This window comes from Megalobrama amblycephala, linkage group LG10 (assembly GCF_018812025.1).
Source record: "Megalobrama amblycephala isolate DHTTF-2021 linkage group LG10, ASM1881202v1, whole genome shotgun sequence".
In the NCBI taxonomy this organism is placed as follows: domain Eukaryota; kingdom Metazoa; phylum Chordata; class Actinopteri; order Cypriniformes; family Xenocyprididae; genus Megalobrama; species Megalobrama amblycephala.
The window spans coordinates 7,217,979-7,234,760 of record NC_063053.1 but is presented as its reverse complement, the minus strand read 5'-3'; the positions used below and the strand labels follow the sequence as shown (position 1 = coordinate 7,234,760).

Below are 16,782 nucleotides of genomic sequence, written 5' to 3'. Positions count from 1 at the left end.
ATTAATCAAAGAATCCTGAAAAAATTTTACCACAGCTTATACAAAAATATTAAGCAAAAATGATAATAATAAGAAATGTTTCTTGAGTAGCAAATCAGCATATTAGAATGATTTCTGAAGGATCATGTAACACTGAAGACCGGGGTAATGGCATCACAAGAATAAATGACATTTAAAAATATATTTCAAATAAAATAGAAAAAAATGAAGAGAAAAAATTAGAAAAGTTATTTTAAATTGTAATAATGTTTCACAATATTACGGTTTTTACTGTATTTTGATCAAATAAATGCAGCTTTAGTGAGCATAAGCGATTTCATTAAAAAACAAAAGATCTTACCAACCTCAAACTTTTTTATGGCAGTTTGAAAACTCAATACATGGTGAGAAAAGCTCCTCAAACCTGTTGTGCACTCATGTACAAATAAACAAAACCACTTAAAAGAACAATACCTGCTCATAATTCATAGGGACATGAAAAACTCCATACACCTTATACACAGTCAGGAATGCTATAGTTACTATTTACTCTGCTTTTAATAAAACCAGTGAAGAATGAAGAGGAGATTAGAGAGGAATGTGGTTATCTCTTCTCTTCAGTTATCAGTCTCATCTAGTGTGTGCTACCAATTCTAAATTGGGTCACATCTACATGGGCTGCCAGCCACACACACACACACACACACTCAAACACGTGGGGAGGAGAGGGGGAACGGAGGTTCACACGTGCCTGATCTTGTCTGCTTCACAGAAAGGGGGAACGACTGGGAAAATAAAGGGGGTGAATGGAGGTCTAAGACAGTTAAACATAACGCACACACCACTAGTGTTGTTGTGGAAACTCTTTCTGAGCTACATGTTTCTCATAATTTGAGAAAGTACAAGTTTCTAACAAAAATAGCTATATTAAGCTACTGAAGTGGGCAAAATCTGAAAAAACTGTGGACTTGTGGCAATAGCCATATTGCATACTAAATACAAAAACAAAAACAAAAAAAATCACTACAGTTCAAAAGTTTGAATTAGTACGATTTTTTAAATTTCTCTAATGCTTACTGAGGCTGCATTTAGTAAACAGTAATACCGTGAAATATGATTACAGTTAAAAATAACATTTTAATATATTTTAAAATGTAATTTATTCCTGTGATGGCATCATTACTCAGTCTTCAGTGTCTACGGAAGAGGATTAGGGCCAAGCAATAATAAAAAAATGAAACCATCTCAAGATTAAACTTGTTAAATTTCAAGAAAAAACTCATTAAATTTCGAGAAAAAAGTAGAAATAAAATGTTGAGAATAAACTCGTTAAATTACGTGAAAAAATTCGTTAAATTTCAAGAAAAAAGTCGAGATAAGACAAATTCTCGTAATTTCATGAATTTGTTCTCATAATTTAACATATTTGTTCTGGTAATTTAACGACTTTTTTCTCATATTTTCATATATATCTCATATTTTAACGAATTTGCTCTCGTAATTTAACGATTTTGTTTTCGTAATTTAACAACTTTTTTCTCATAATTTAATGAGTTTATTCTCAACATTTTATCTCGACTTTTTTCTCGAAATTTAACTACATTTTTCTCATAATTTAACGAATTTGTTCTCGTAATTTAACAACTTTTTTCTCGTAATTTAATGACTTTATTCTCAACATTTTATCTCGACTTTTTTCTCGAAATTTAACGAGTTTTTTTCTCGTCATTTAATGAGTTTATTCTCAACATTTTATCTCGACCTTTTTCTTGAAATTTAACGAGTTTTTTCTCGTAATTTAATGACTTTATTCTCAACATTTTATCTCGACCTTTTTCTTGAAATTTAACAAGTTTTTTATCGAAATTTAACAACTTTAATCTCGAGATGGTTTTATTTTTTATTATTGCTTGGCCCTAATCCTCTTCCGTAAGTGTCACATGATCATTCATAAATCATTATAATGTGCTGATTTGCTGTGCAAGAAACATTAATTATTATTATTAAATGTTGAAAACTATGGAAGCTTGTTTCCGCCACAAAATAAAAAAAAAGGTAATTGCGACTTTTTATCTCACAACTTACTTTTTTTACAGTTTACATCTCAAACTTACAATTGCGAGAAATAGTCACAATTGCGAGTTATAAAGTCAGAATTGCAAGATATAAACTCACAATTCTGACTTCTTTTCTCAGAATTGGTTTTTATACCTCGCCATTGTGAGTTTATATCTCACAATTCTGAGAAAATAAGTCAGAAATGTGAGTTTATATCTTGCAATTCTGACTTTATAACTCGCAATTGTGACTATTTTAAAAATACTTTTTTTTCTCAGAATTGCAAGATTATATCTCACAATTCTGACTTTATAACTTGCAATTGTGAGTTTATAGCACACAATTCTGAGAAAAAAGTCAGCGAGATAAAAAGTGGCAATTATACATTTTTTATTTTTTATTCAGTGGCTGAAATAAGCTTCCATAGAAAACAGTTAATATTTTTGTGGGAAAAGTGATACTTTTTTTTTCAGGATTCTTTGATGAATAGAAAGTATAAAAATTAAAAATAAATTTAAAAACTCCCCAAACTTTTCAAACAGTAGTGTATACCTATAAGTTATATAATTATCTTAAAAATATTATTGAATAGCAATAACTAAATATTTTACTATAAAAAAGAAGACCTAAGCACACCCCATTGAGACTTTTGAAAACTACTGTCATGCTACTGAAAATTTAGTAGCACCATTACTTCTATTTAGTTACTAGCCTACACTGAACAGCACATTCTCATGTACAATGGATTAATAATATGTTTCATTCTGACTCATATGCTCCTCCTCTCCCTTATCGGCCACACAAAAACATAAACACATTGTGCAGTAATTAATCACTAAGCCACTGTCTGCAAACTGATACAATATGGCCCATTGATTTTGCCATGACCTCAACTGGCCTGTCGGAGATAAACGTAAGCCTGTTAATTGGCACAGCTCTTTGGTTTCAAGTTGCTGTACTACCATTCAAGCTGATATATCTTTCATTTCCGTCTGAAAAACAGTCTCTAGTTCTTGACAATAAAAGTGCTGATTACTTCCTGAACTCAATGACATTCGATACAAGATACAGAGGATCAGACAGTGGAACATCTGCCTGACCTGACTGGAGACAGTTTAAGAGGTCAGACTCTCATCAGAGCTGTGGTGCGACTGTTACAATGTGCCATGGTGTTCAACCCTTGTGAAAAAAAAGTGTGTTTGATTATAGTGAATGTGCACTTGTAGTGTACTTCAAAAAAAGCTGTACTTGCTAATAATACAATATTAATGAAATAAAAGGCCACTTAAGTGTAGGAAGAGAGTATAGCTTCACGACTGTTCCTTGACAGACTTAAAGGGATAGTTCACCTAAAAATGAAATTTCAGTCATCATTTACTCACCCTCAAGTTGTTCCAAACCTGTATGAGTTTCTTTGTTCTGTTGAACACAAAGGTAGATATTTTGAAGAATGTTGGTAACCAAACAGTTTTTGGACCCTATTGTCTTCCATAGTAGGAAAAATAATACTATGGAAGTCAAAGGGAAAAAGATATTTTGAAGAATGTTGGTATCCAAAAAGTTGTAGTATTGTAGTATTATTTTTCCTACTATGGAAGTCAATGGGGTCCAACAACTGTTTGGATACCAACATTCTTCAAAATATCTTCCTTTGTGTTCAACATAAGAAAGAAATTCATACAGGTTTGGAACAACATGAGCGTGTGTATATGATGACACAATTTTCATTTTTGGGTGAACTATCCCTTTAAGTGCAATTTTGTCATACTTTACAGAAGAACACTTATTTTAAAGTGTTAACTAACATACTAAACCACATGTAAAGTACTTGATTATAATTTTAACTCTAGTGTGTTATTCGTTATTAAATTTAAAGTTAATATATTAATGTACTAAAGTGCAACTTCATCATTACAAATCTGTAATTACAAATATATTCAAATACAAGTTTCAATAAACTTAACATTAAAGTATATTTTAGATAATCATAAATGCTTGTCAGTACATTCGGCAGTACACTTTATATATATACTTCAAAGGCAAAATAAACAACAATACATTATTTAATTGCAATTACCATGCAATAATTTGTCAGAGAAAACCATACATTCATTTCACACTATATAAATATATTATTTCCGTAATAAAAACTTTTCAATAAAGCAGTCAGGCTCCAAAAAGGACAAAAAATATAAAAGTAAAACAACTAAATTCTAGCACTTCTGAATTTATATGATTTAATATATTTTCCTATGCCATGAAAAGAATTTTAAGATATTTGGGATATTATTCACTAAAAATCGTGCCTTCTGCCCTAGTTCTTCTAACACATTCAAGATGCAGATGTCCATTTTCTTCAGTACTGAATATTAAGTGTTCTACACTTCCTGCTTTATGCAAATACTGTTAACACATTGCAAATGCACCAGGACTGCTATAGCAGATGGTATATTTGAATGGGGCATTTCTGTCCTTTTTGGAGCTTGACAGCTACTGGTCACCATCCGCTTTCATTATATGTAAAAGAGTGGAAATTTTGCTTCAGTAGAGAATTTGCGAGTTCTAAGCAAATAAATAAATGTTTCTCTATGAGGTGAGTAAATGATGACAATTTTCACTTGTACTCAAACTATACTGTAAAGACTATTAACATTCTCCCCATTAACCTTCCTGTTCCTCACCTGCTCCCGTAGGCAACAGTACTGTTAGATGAGGTAAATGTGTATCTGACCTATTCTGGGCTCAGCAAGAAAAAGACAGAGCCTGCAGGGTGGCAGATGGTGAGGGCCAAGCGTCAGGGACTCGAGGACGGAGCGGCATCAATCCACTTCTCTCCTCCACCTCCACCTCCTCTCTGACCCCATCATTCCTCCTTCCAGACGGGGACGCAGCTCAATGTCTCATCATTTTCCCATCCCTGAGAACCACGCGTATGGATACACAGCAGGACAATACAATACCAGCCGCGCACCACAATACAGACGCTGACTGACTCCCTCTGAACTTGTAATACATGGACTGGGAGTTATGAGGCACCCACACATGGAGAGAAGCGGCCTGCGGGGTCACAGACTGGCCTCAATTAATGGTGAACTGAGGGTTTTGAACTTTAATGAGTCCTGACTGCTACTAGTTATAACCTTCAATTCTATGTCTTTGGTTATAGGATATGAAAACAAGAAAAGCAGATAAAGAGTATAGAAAAACATGATAAACAGCAAGGTATTAATAACTCATGAGAATGTGATCATTTTGTTGAGGTAAATTGGAAAAGACTGCAAAACAAGCATTTTTACTAGGGATTTTAGACTTTTGGGTGCAACTATGATATAGATACTGAAAGAAATGTGGATGGAAATAAAATGTTTATAGAAAGTCTGAAAGAAAAGTCTGACCAGTTTCAGGTATTAGCAAAAACTGGACTGTGGATTTATGTTGTTATTTATTTCTGTCATGGAGAATCGGATTACTATCCAACTCGCACTGCTTTTGAGATTTGGGATGGCATTAGCATTTTAATTTTCATAAAACTAACAACTGAGCCACATTTGCTGACCTCTGACTGCAGCCTTGCGATTTGGTTCAGAGACAGGATACTCTCATGGGCTTAAAAGAGCCTGAACTCATCATAATTCACCTGCTTTGCTTTCTGTCTGTATCGTCCTATATTCTCTAATCAAGACCTCATCTCAACGTCCTTTCATAAGAACCCTCTTCTGATCTGAACACAGGTCAGTCTGAGGTTCAGTGTATCAGTAGTACTAGTGATCCAAGGTCATGGGTTTGATTCACTTTGGATAAAAGCAACTGAAAAATGTGTAAATGCACAGCAGCAGGAAGGTTTGTCTGGAAACCCAATAGGTTACAACAATTTGACAACAACACTGAGTGCGGTAGCGTTTTGGGTGACCTGAGTTTGAGTCCTGGCTGTATTCAACATTGATAATAAGAAGAAGTGTTTCACAAGCATATTAGAATGATTTCTGATGGATCATGTGACATTGAAGACCGGAGTAATGACTGCTGAAGATTTAGTTATGCCATCACAGAAATACCTTAAAATATATTCAAGAATAAAATAGTTGTTTTGAATTGTAATAATATTTCAATTTACTATATATTTGATTAAATAAATACAGCTTTGGTTTTAGGGGCCGTTTACATGACACAAATAAAAAAATTAAAATTTTGTATGCGTTTTCGTCGTTCATTTCGTCGACAACACGGTTTGGGAGCCTGAAAACACAAACTTTCGAAAACTGGTTTCAAAGTGCAAGTTTTTGAAAACAATACTGTTATCATGTCTGTGTAAACTACAAAAACACGAATTTGTGAAAACGATGACGTCTTGCGCATTTGTATTGCAGGTTCAGTCTATAGGCGCGTAGGTTCTTTACAAAGTGACATCGCCATCTAGTGGCCTGGCAGCAGAATACAGCGTTTTTAGCAGTTTTTTTGCGGATCCATGTGAACAGGGATCGTTTGTCTGTACGTAAAAAATGTTTTCCGTTTTTAGTACATCATTGTCATGTAAACAAACCCTTAAGGCGGGTGAACACTGTGCGATTTTGGCCACGATTTGGTCGTCTGAGACAAATTTTGAGAGTCCTAAAAGATTCCTATAATCCTAGGGAAAAATCTGTAGTCTTTAATCGCTAGTTTGATATGTTCACCGACAGCCGATTAATGACCGTTGCGATCAAATTTTAATTGGCGGTGTCAGAAGATTTGCAGCAGTCTTGCAGTGTGACTTCTCCTGTGACAAACGTCAAATTGTCTTCGTTTTTCAAGATAAGCCATGAACAAAATTAACGCTAGAGATTTCTTTGTTAGCCACTATTTCAGTCCCGCGTGTCATACAGTTCACTGTCACCGAATGTGTGTGGGTTGATGATGTAAAACTCCGGACAAGTTTTCAAGCACAAGTCCGTTTTTAACGCGTCTTGACTGTTGTACAGTCTGACGTATAGGACAGCTGAGATCCCACAGTGTGACATGAGGACATAGGCGCGGGAAGTGGGGGTGCTGTTTTTACAGGACAGTAAATGCAACGCAAATTTTTGTTCAGTTACATTTATTCATTTTCTATCAATAATTTGTTTGTAATAAACACTTTAAATGGGCTATAAAAATGTTGTTGTTTTTAAAGGTGCCATCAAACGTTTTTTTTACAAGATGTAATGTAAGTCTAAGGTGTCCCCTGAATGTGTCTGTGAAGTTTCAGCTCAAAATACCCCTTAGATTTTTTTAAATACATTTTTTAACTGCCTATTTTGGGGCATCATTAACTATGCGCCGATTCAGGCTGTGGCCCCTTTAATTCCTCACGCTCCCCGCCAACTGAGCTCGCACTTGCCTTTAACAGCATAAAGTTCACACAGCTAATATAACCCTCAAAATGGATCTTTACAAGTGTTCGTCGTGCAACATGTCTAATCGCATGAGTATGGTATTTATTTGGATGTTTACATTTGATTCTGAATGAGTTTGATAGTGCTCCGTGGCTAAAACTAACATTACACACTGTTGGAGAGATTTATAAAGAATGAAGTTGTGTTTATGAATTATACAGACTGCAAGTGTTTAAAAATGAAAATAGCGACGGCTCTTGTCTCCATGAATACAGTAAGAAACAATGGTAACTTTAACCACATTTAACAGTACATTAGCAACATGCTAACGAAACATTTAGAAAGACAATTTACAAATATCACTAAAAATATCATGATATCATGGATCATATCAGTTATTATTGCACCATCTGCCATTTTTCGCTGTTGTCCTTGCTTTCTTACCTAGTCTGATTATTCAGCAGTGCACAGATCCTAGGGCTGGACGATATGGCCAAAATTTATATCACGATATAATTCTTAATTTCGGTCGATACGATATAATTCCGATATCGATATGAACTATATAATAGCCTCAGAAAAACTGCCAAGAACGGCCACAACGGATATCTGTACCTACAAACGTCTGAAAAATTAATTTGCCAAATCTATGAAATCTCTTCCTATAAAACTATATAGGATTTTAGAAATAAAAACTGTACAAATAAATTTATGTTCAGCTTTTATTTGTATTTAGCCTTCATACAAACATAAAAATAAACATAAGACTCACTCACTTTAGTAATATTAACATTTTTAACATTAAACTATAACGTAGGCTGATTTTATTATTCTTAAAGGGTCATGAAACCCCAAAACACTTTTTTTGAGATGTAAACAGATATGTATAGGCTGCACATCATTGAAAACACTAAAGGTAGCCTACTCAATGTTATTCATAAGTGAAAAATAGTTATTTTTGCATTTTTCATAGCGATTTCTGTCTTCCTGTTTGAAAAGCTGAGTCGGAGCAACGTCACAAAATCTGACGTAATCGTGTACTTTCGGCCCAAGTATGGGCATGGTCGAACATGCTGACATAGACCGGTTCGAGCGAATCTCGACATATATATTCATGACATAAAGCTCATTTAATCCAATCACTGCGCTGTAGTATGCATAAGATTATAATTGCAGTATTATGAATGAGGAAGCATCACTTCTCTCGGAAGTGGATTGTTTTGCTGTAATCTACCAGCCCAAATGGAAAATATGTTCACATTCTCTCGCATTACAGCGGAGAATTCAAATAACACAAAAGTGCTGCTCATTCACCTCTGCCTGCTCTAGCTGCGTTCAAATACCCAAGCCGTAGGCTGTTTACCTCAGCACAGCACGTGTGTTTGTATTTTGCTCGCGATGCGATCAGAACTGGAGTTTGAATACGAACACATGAAAAATACGATTGTTTTTATGATATACAGGCGGAGCGCGCATATGCTCGGTTTCAGCGCGGAGCTCCGCGATGAGTTTAATAACACTAGCCACGTGACACATAGCTCATACAGAATAAAGTATCCGTGTTTAAAGTTTTTATTTCACACATTCTCCTGCACCAAACATTAACCAGCACGGTGTAGTTATGTACACATACTTTCATCAAGTTGTGGAAGCTTGTTCCGTCGCGTTTGCATCAGGTGCACTCATTTTGTAAAACTTGCCGCGTTCGCGTTTGATCTTAGCGTACAACTGCTGAGCACTGGCTGGTGGCTGCATGTCTCTGTGGTGTAACGTTACGTCATCACGCAAATAGCCAATCGCGTTCTGCTCTTTCTAACAGCTGCGCCTCAAGATGCTGTAATGTATATATCGAAATACCGGAAATGTGTTTAAAAATCATATCACCGTTATCGAAAAAAAATATATCGCGATATATATTGATATTGAATTATTGTCCAGCCCTAACAGATCCAGACGTTAATACTGGCTTGTGTAATGTTTTGAATGGCTGGCATATGCAAATATTGGGGGCGTACATATTAATGATCCCGACTGTTACATAACAGTCGGTGTTATGTTGAGATTCGCCTGTTCTTCAGAGGTCTTTTAAACAAATGAGATTTATATAAGAAGGAGGAAACAATGATGTTTGAGACTCACTGTATGTCATTTCCATGTACTGAACTCTTGTTATTCAACTATGCCAAGATAAATTCAATTTTTAATTCTAGGGCACCTTTAAAGAACAACTAAGATCAATCAAAAATGCTTTACGGGCTCAAGCATAGGCAGAGTTTCTAATAACATGTTTTCGCAGCGTTGTAGCCAATCACAGACAAATCTGTTGATTTCTGGAACGCAATGAGATGTTGGGATCCACTCACCGCTCAAAACCCAGTTTTTGTTCAGTGCTGAATGCTTTGCATGCTGGCAAATCCTCCGATTAAAACAAAGTGTAGACAATATTATTAAATAATCATTGTGCAATCATTGAAGCGTTGTGAGATCGAGACAAACTTTCATCTTTTTAGTGATTATAAAGGAAGCGCTTGTTGCGCACATTCTGCCATGCCAATCATGCACGCAGCACTGCCTGTACTTGCTTTTGTTTCTGAATGTTGTTGATACTTTAATAACAAATATTATAATGTATCACCATTTATGCTGGGATCTGTAGGTTGTGGCTAGGCGACACATAACTTAAAAGTGGAGCATGGAAATCACATGGGTGATTTGTTTATTCATTTAAACCAGGGGTACTCAACAGGCCCATCAGCATTAAATTTGTGGCCCGCATCATGCTACATGTAAATGTATTTTTATTATAGTTTGCGTTCAAAATTAGGGTGAATATTACTTCATTTTTTTACACGTACACTAGAGTAGGTGTACACTGCCGTGACGCTGTAATCATCAGCACAGAACGCGTGTACACGTGCAGCACAGTTTTTCTAACAGTTTTTCTAACAGCAAAGAGCAATGTAGACTGAAGGCGCTTTGCATGCGCACATTGAATGGTTTATGCACTCATAGCGTTCGCAAACGCTATCAAAGGCTCGAGACTGTGCACACTGCAGTGTTCTCAGCAATTTTTTTTTTCTTCTTTTTTTCTCAGCGATATGCTTGTTGTTTCTAGGAGTTTTGACGCATTTTATATACTTAATAAATGCTTCTTTTTATAAGAAATTAAGGTTTTTGATGAAAACATTCCAGGATTTTTCTCCATATAGTGGACTTCAATGGCCTCCAAACGGTCAAAAGTCAAAATTACAGTTTCAGTGCAGCTTCAAAGCGTTCTACGCGATCCCAGACAAGGAATAAGGGGAGAAACCATCGCTCATTTTCTAAAAAAAAATTAAAAATTATATACTTTTAACCATAAATGCTCATCTTGAACTAGCTCTCTTCTTCTTCTTCTCTATTAGAATTCCGGCAGTGTAGACACTGCTAAGTGTATTACTGCCCTCCACAGGTCAAAGCTTGAACTAACTGTTATATACTTATTGTATACTTGTTGTCCACTATATGGAGAAAAATCCTGGAATGTTTTCATCAAAAAATTTCATTTCTTTTCGACTGAAGAGAGAATGACATGAACATCTTGGATGACATGGGGGTGAGTAAATTATCAGGAAATTTTAATTCGAAAGTGAACTAATCCTTTAACGTTGAACCACTGTAGTCACATTATACTATTTTAACCATGTCTTTACTACTTTTCTGGACCTTGAATGTGGTAATTGTGTTGCTTTATATGGATTATTGCTCGGATTTCATCAAAAATATTTGAATTTGAGTTCCGAAGATGAACAAAGGTCTTATGGGTTTGGTACGACATGAGGGTGAGTAATTTCATTTTTGGGTGAACTAACCCTTTAAAGCTTTTTTAAAGGGTGAAAAAATGTACATTTCTCAACTGAAACTCTGGAGTATGACAGCAGCAAGCTGTACTCTTTTCCACAGACGTACTTTAGATCGTCTGTGTCAGTAGCCAAACGCCCCTCTGCAGCTGATTAATGTCGTTAATCTCCACGACGCTGTCATTAGGCGGGTGTAATGGTCTAACAGCAGCGCAGTGATGTCAAAGTCACACGGCGTCTTCAATCATCTCAGAGACGACTCAAGGACACGAGAGCTCAGCTCTGATGTGAGTGATGCTCATCGCTCAAGCGCACATCTGCCGTTTCTATGTTTAAGATGCTTACAAACCTCCAACATGACTCTCAATGTCAGGATCCTGACAACTGCACACACTTTTTCTCACTGCTGTTCATCTGCTGTTACCCTTCCTAATGGACTGGGTGTAGTATTGTGAACATGGAAGCATCCACCAGCATAACTCTCTCAGTCCTTTCATATTCAACATCATCACTGCAGAGACGCCTCACATTAAGTCCCAAGACAACTGCGATTTAAGCATGAAGGACGCAGCTGCCTGAGAGAGAGTTACATAACAGAGTCTTATAACACCAACCGAGAGATTTCTCATGTCAGTCCTGTTCACTCAGAACTATTTGTAGTCTCAAAACAACTAGAATAAAAATATCTCAGTAATTCGTAATGCAATTCTAACCCTTTATCCTGTTTGATAAGTAAAAGCAGTAAATCTCTCCATTTTCTGTCAGCATTGTTTTCCAGGAAAGCAAAAGCAGCTTTGTTGTCCTAATGCTCTGCTGACTGTCCCAGTTTCCACTATGTTTATTGTGCAAGCACAATATGATGATGATAATTTATGCCTTTTTCAGTTTGATTTGGTGGCAGACAACACTTGAGCTAGAGCAACCCCAGAGAGGACACGGTTCAGCATTCGCAATGTGAGTTAAGAGACTGTGAAAGGATGGTACAGATCAAATATGTAACAGCAAGAGAAAAAAAAAAACCGCTAAGTGATTATGTTTTATGCATCTTGAAGTGCTCATTTTTACAAACAGCAAAAGGCAAATACCTAGACAAGAGAACAGGACACAAAAGAACAGAAAACATTAATATTATTGATGTTTACAAATTATTATATTGTCAAATATAATATAATCATACTATAAAGTATAAGAAAATATGCTTTTGTTTTATGTATTTGTACGATGTCAAAATTTTAGTTACAAATCAAAGCATTTACCCATTATTTTAGTATCATTGAGATAAAATTATAGTTTTTATTAATATTATTATTTTTTGTTTTTTCATTTTAATTTGTTAAGTTTTATTATTTTTTGGTCTATAAAGTTTTTATTATTTTTATTTCAATTTTAGTTTTTGTTATTTCAGTAAATCAAGTTAAACTAAATTAAAATGTGAAATTTTGCCTTGCTTTTTTGTTGCTGTTTTATATTTTATTTTATTATATTTCAGTTGGTTTATTTTATTTTACATAACGAAAAAAGTTTTTTTATACTTACTTTTAGTTAAACATAATAACCCTGGCTGAAACAAAATATAGTTTTCACATTTAATTGTACTAAAAAATAAGCTTAATAAACCAGAAAAGACAAAGACTTTGCTCATTAAAGTAAATTTAATGCACGATCCCTGCAAAGGGATTATTTGAAAATATATAATTTTTAAAACATTATTTAAAATGTAATATAGTAATAATATAATTATCAGGTAAGTTCAAATTCCAACAAATAGTATTTTGACAATTACTCAGTCAGCACAGCTAAATCTTCCAAAGGATTCAGTTTCTGAAGTAGTAGTAAAAATAGCAGTTCAGCCTCAGACCACCAGAGGGAGCACAGCTGGGAATGAGAGACTATAAATGTAGAGGGATCTCAGTACAGATTGGTTTTATTAGTGGTAGTAAAGTTTAATTAATACTAGCTGCATCATACCATCATGTGACAAAAGGCCAAATAAGGGCCAACTCCACTGTAAGAAGGTTTCTCCTGAAAGGTCTAAAGGAAGGACATGAGAAAGCAAATAAAGTTTTAAAACAACTGTGTGGAAAAAGTATAAAGGGTCTAGGAGGATTTTTTCCCTCTACACTACTCCAGAAATTCTTCAGTTAGCCTTCAACATCATTCTTGATGAGGCAGAAAAACTCAAAAATGTTTTTTTAAAAAAAACTCATAAGAGAGCAGTTTCTCACAGCGTCTCTGACTGTCGCATAACCCTAGGATGAATTTCTCACAAATTCCATCTGCCTCCCCATTCTTACTCTCTCCATCCAGCACTCTCCAATTCCTTCTTTTTCTCAACTCAATTTGCTGAAAGGCAGAGGGAGTGAGCAAACAGGTCCAAACCCATCACAGTTATCTTTTATTTGATATTTGCACAGCCATTTAATAGTTTGCTAAAACCGAAGTCTGGAATACAATTTGCTGAGTCACAGAAACAAAGAGGGACAGGTGAGGACAGCCTGCAGACTGCAGTACATATATAAACAGTTCACACATTCTCTGTATGCACAGAATACCTGGATGGCCTTCTACTTTTTTACCAAAATGTGCATTATACAACAGAATACTGTATATAACATAATGCTCAACATGACCTTATAATGTGACATCTGAACCAGAAGTCAAATCAGCCACACTGTTTAGCATCTCATTCTTGAGTTGGCCCATTAAAATTGGGTTTAAAATGCCAAATTATTGGACTAGTACTCCCATGAAATTCACAGGAAACCCGACCCACAGTTGATTTCAACTTGCCATTGCTCACAGCATGGTAGCGTAATAAGCAAAAAGTATAAGGCAAACACACATATTAGAAAAAACAGTCAATTTCTACAAACCCGATTCCAAAAAAGTTGGGACACTGTACAAATTGTGAATAAAAACAGAATGCAATGATGTGTAAGTTTCAAGTTTCAATATTTTATTCAGAATACAACATAGATGACATATCAAATGTTTAAACTGAGAAAATGAATAATTTTAAGGGAAAAATAAGTTGCTTTTAAATTTCATGGCATCAACACATCTCAAAAAAGTTGGGACAAGGCCATTTTTACCACTGTGTGGCATCCCCTCTTCTTTTTATAACAGTCTGCAAATGTCTGGGGACTGAGGAGACAAGTTGCTCAAGTTTAGGAATAAGAATGTTGTCCCATTCTTGTCTAATACAGGCTTCTAGTTGCTCAACTGTCTTAGGTCTTCTTTGTCGCATCTTCCTCTTTATGATGCGCCAAATGTTTTCTATGGGTGAAAGATCTGGACTGCAGGCTGGCCATTTCAGTACCCGGATCCTTCTTCTACGCAGCCATGATGTTGTAATTGATGCAGTATGTGGTCTGGCATTGTCATGTTGGAAAATGCAAGGTCTTCCCTGAAAGAGACGACGTCTGGATGGGAGCATATGTTGTTCTAGAACTTGGATATACCTTTCAGCATTGATGGTGCCTTTCCAGATGTGTAAGCTGCCCATGCCACACGCACTCATGCAACCCCATACCATCAAAGATGCAGGCTTCTAAACTGAGCGCTGATAACAACTTGGGTTGTCCTTGTCCTCTTTAGTCCGGATGACATGGCGTCCCAGTTTTCCAAAAAGAACTTCAAATTTTGATTCGTCTGACCACAGAACAGTTTTCCACTTTGCCACAGTTCATTTTAAATGAGCCTTGGCCCAGAGAAAACGCCTGCGCTTCTGGATCATGTTTAGATATGGCTTCTTTTTTGACCTATAGAGTTTTAGCCGGCATAACTTCAAACTATTTGCAATTTTTCTCTGAGAAACTCCTTTCTGATATTGCTCCACTATTTTTCGCCGCAGAATTGGGGGAATTGGTGATCCTCTGCCCATCTTGACTTCTGAGAGACACTGCCACTCTGAGAGGCTCTTTTTATACCCAATCATGTTGCCAATTGACCTAATAAGTTGCAAATTGGTCCTCCAGCTGTTCCTTATATGTACATTTACCTTTTCCGGCCTCTTATTGCTACCTGTCCCAACTTTTTTGAAATGTGTAGCTCTCATGAAATCCAAAATGAGCCAATATTTGGCATGACATTTCAAAATGTCTCACTTTCAACATTTGATATGTTATCTATATTCTATTGTGAATAAAATATAAGTTTATGAGATTTGTAAATTATTGCATTCCTTTTTTATTCACAATTTGTACAGTGTCCCAAATTTTTGGAATCGGGTTTGTAATTAGATTAAATGCTTTTTCAAAGTTGCAAATAAAAGAAAGATCATTGGAGTACACTTTCAAAGAAAATGCTATTTGAGTCTTTCTTCAAAATTTCACATCTAATTCAATGTGTTACTTACCATTTTTTGTAATTATGAAATTTACTAGCATTTTTAGGGGAAAGTAAATCCTACACCAAATTGTTTTTCACTCTTTAAGCGTACAATAATAAAACACTTTTATTCATATTCTCTTTCTGGATCACCCTTGGTTTCCATTAGAGCTGCACGATTCTGGATAAATTGACAATCACATAAAATAGACATCACAATTTTCCCACGATTCTGAATAGACAACTAAAAACAACAACATCAACAAAAAAAGTTTAATTTACTAGAGGTTCTGACAAAATGTAAAATACTGCATTCTTTATAAAGAATTTAATTAATTAGTTTTTTTTTTAAATCGATTTGAATGTATTGGATGAACCAGTGTTTTTGAATGAATCTCTTGAATGATTCAATGACAAATACATTTTAACAGTCGCTTGTCGCCACCTATTGGTATAACGATGTAATTGACATCTTTGTTTGAAGCGTCAGTTTACTTTCAAAAGGGGATTTGCTCCAATTTGATCACTACCATAGACATCAGTGTTTATATCTGAACTATAAACTTTTTCCTCATTTATTTTGAAATATTGTAACAGAAATAATGATACTGTGTGGTTGAAAAGTCTGTTTGTGAAGCTGTTTCATAACTATACATGACAACTGCTCTCTATGGATCAGCGGCGGCACCAATGCAGATTTTAATGTTCCATATGATCGTACTTGTCAAAGATTTAATAGACATAGCCAAATCGTTGTCAATTAGGTATAAGATCACGTGTGTTTTTGAATTGAGATTGCGATCTTTTAACAATTAATCGTGCAGCTCTAGTTTCCACCGAGATCACACCAGAGAGGACATTAAGAGCAGGCATTAGTCTTAGTCTTGATTTCTCATCTAGAGCAGAAAATGAGAAGTATTTGTCTAGGCACAAAGTGGAAGAACAGATAGGACAGGACTGCTGATTTTAACTGGGCTCTCAGTTGTTTGGGCTTTGTACAGTACTACAGTGGGTTTGTTATTCTAGTTTTTCCTTCCAAAACTGAACAATCATAGCCTTGTACAGTATAATCAACTTTTAATTTAATGAGTCGTCCAAGACTTCATAACCGCCCAACTGACTCAGTTCACAGTATTAATGGACATTTGATTGGAGTGACCACAATTTGGCAGTTTTGGCAGGCAAGTATCTTATAATTAGACATTTTATTTAAAATGCAGTCTATC

At 35.4% G+C, this 16,782-nt stretch overlaps 1 protein-coding gene across 1 annotated transcript in view; it reads right to left on the bottom strand.

Annotated features, from left to right (window-relative positions):
• Positions 1-16,782, bottom strand: part of lzts2a (leucine zipper, putative tumor suppressor 2a) — a 79,836-nt gene that overhangs the window by 43,228 nt on the left and 19,826 nt on the right. The gene's annotated exons all lie outside the window — the stretch shown is intronic.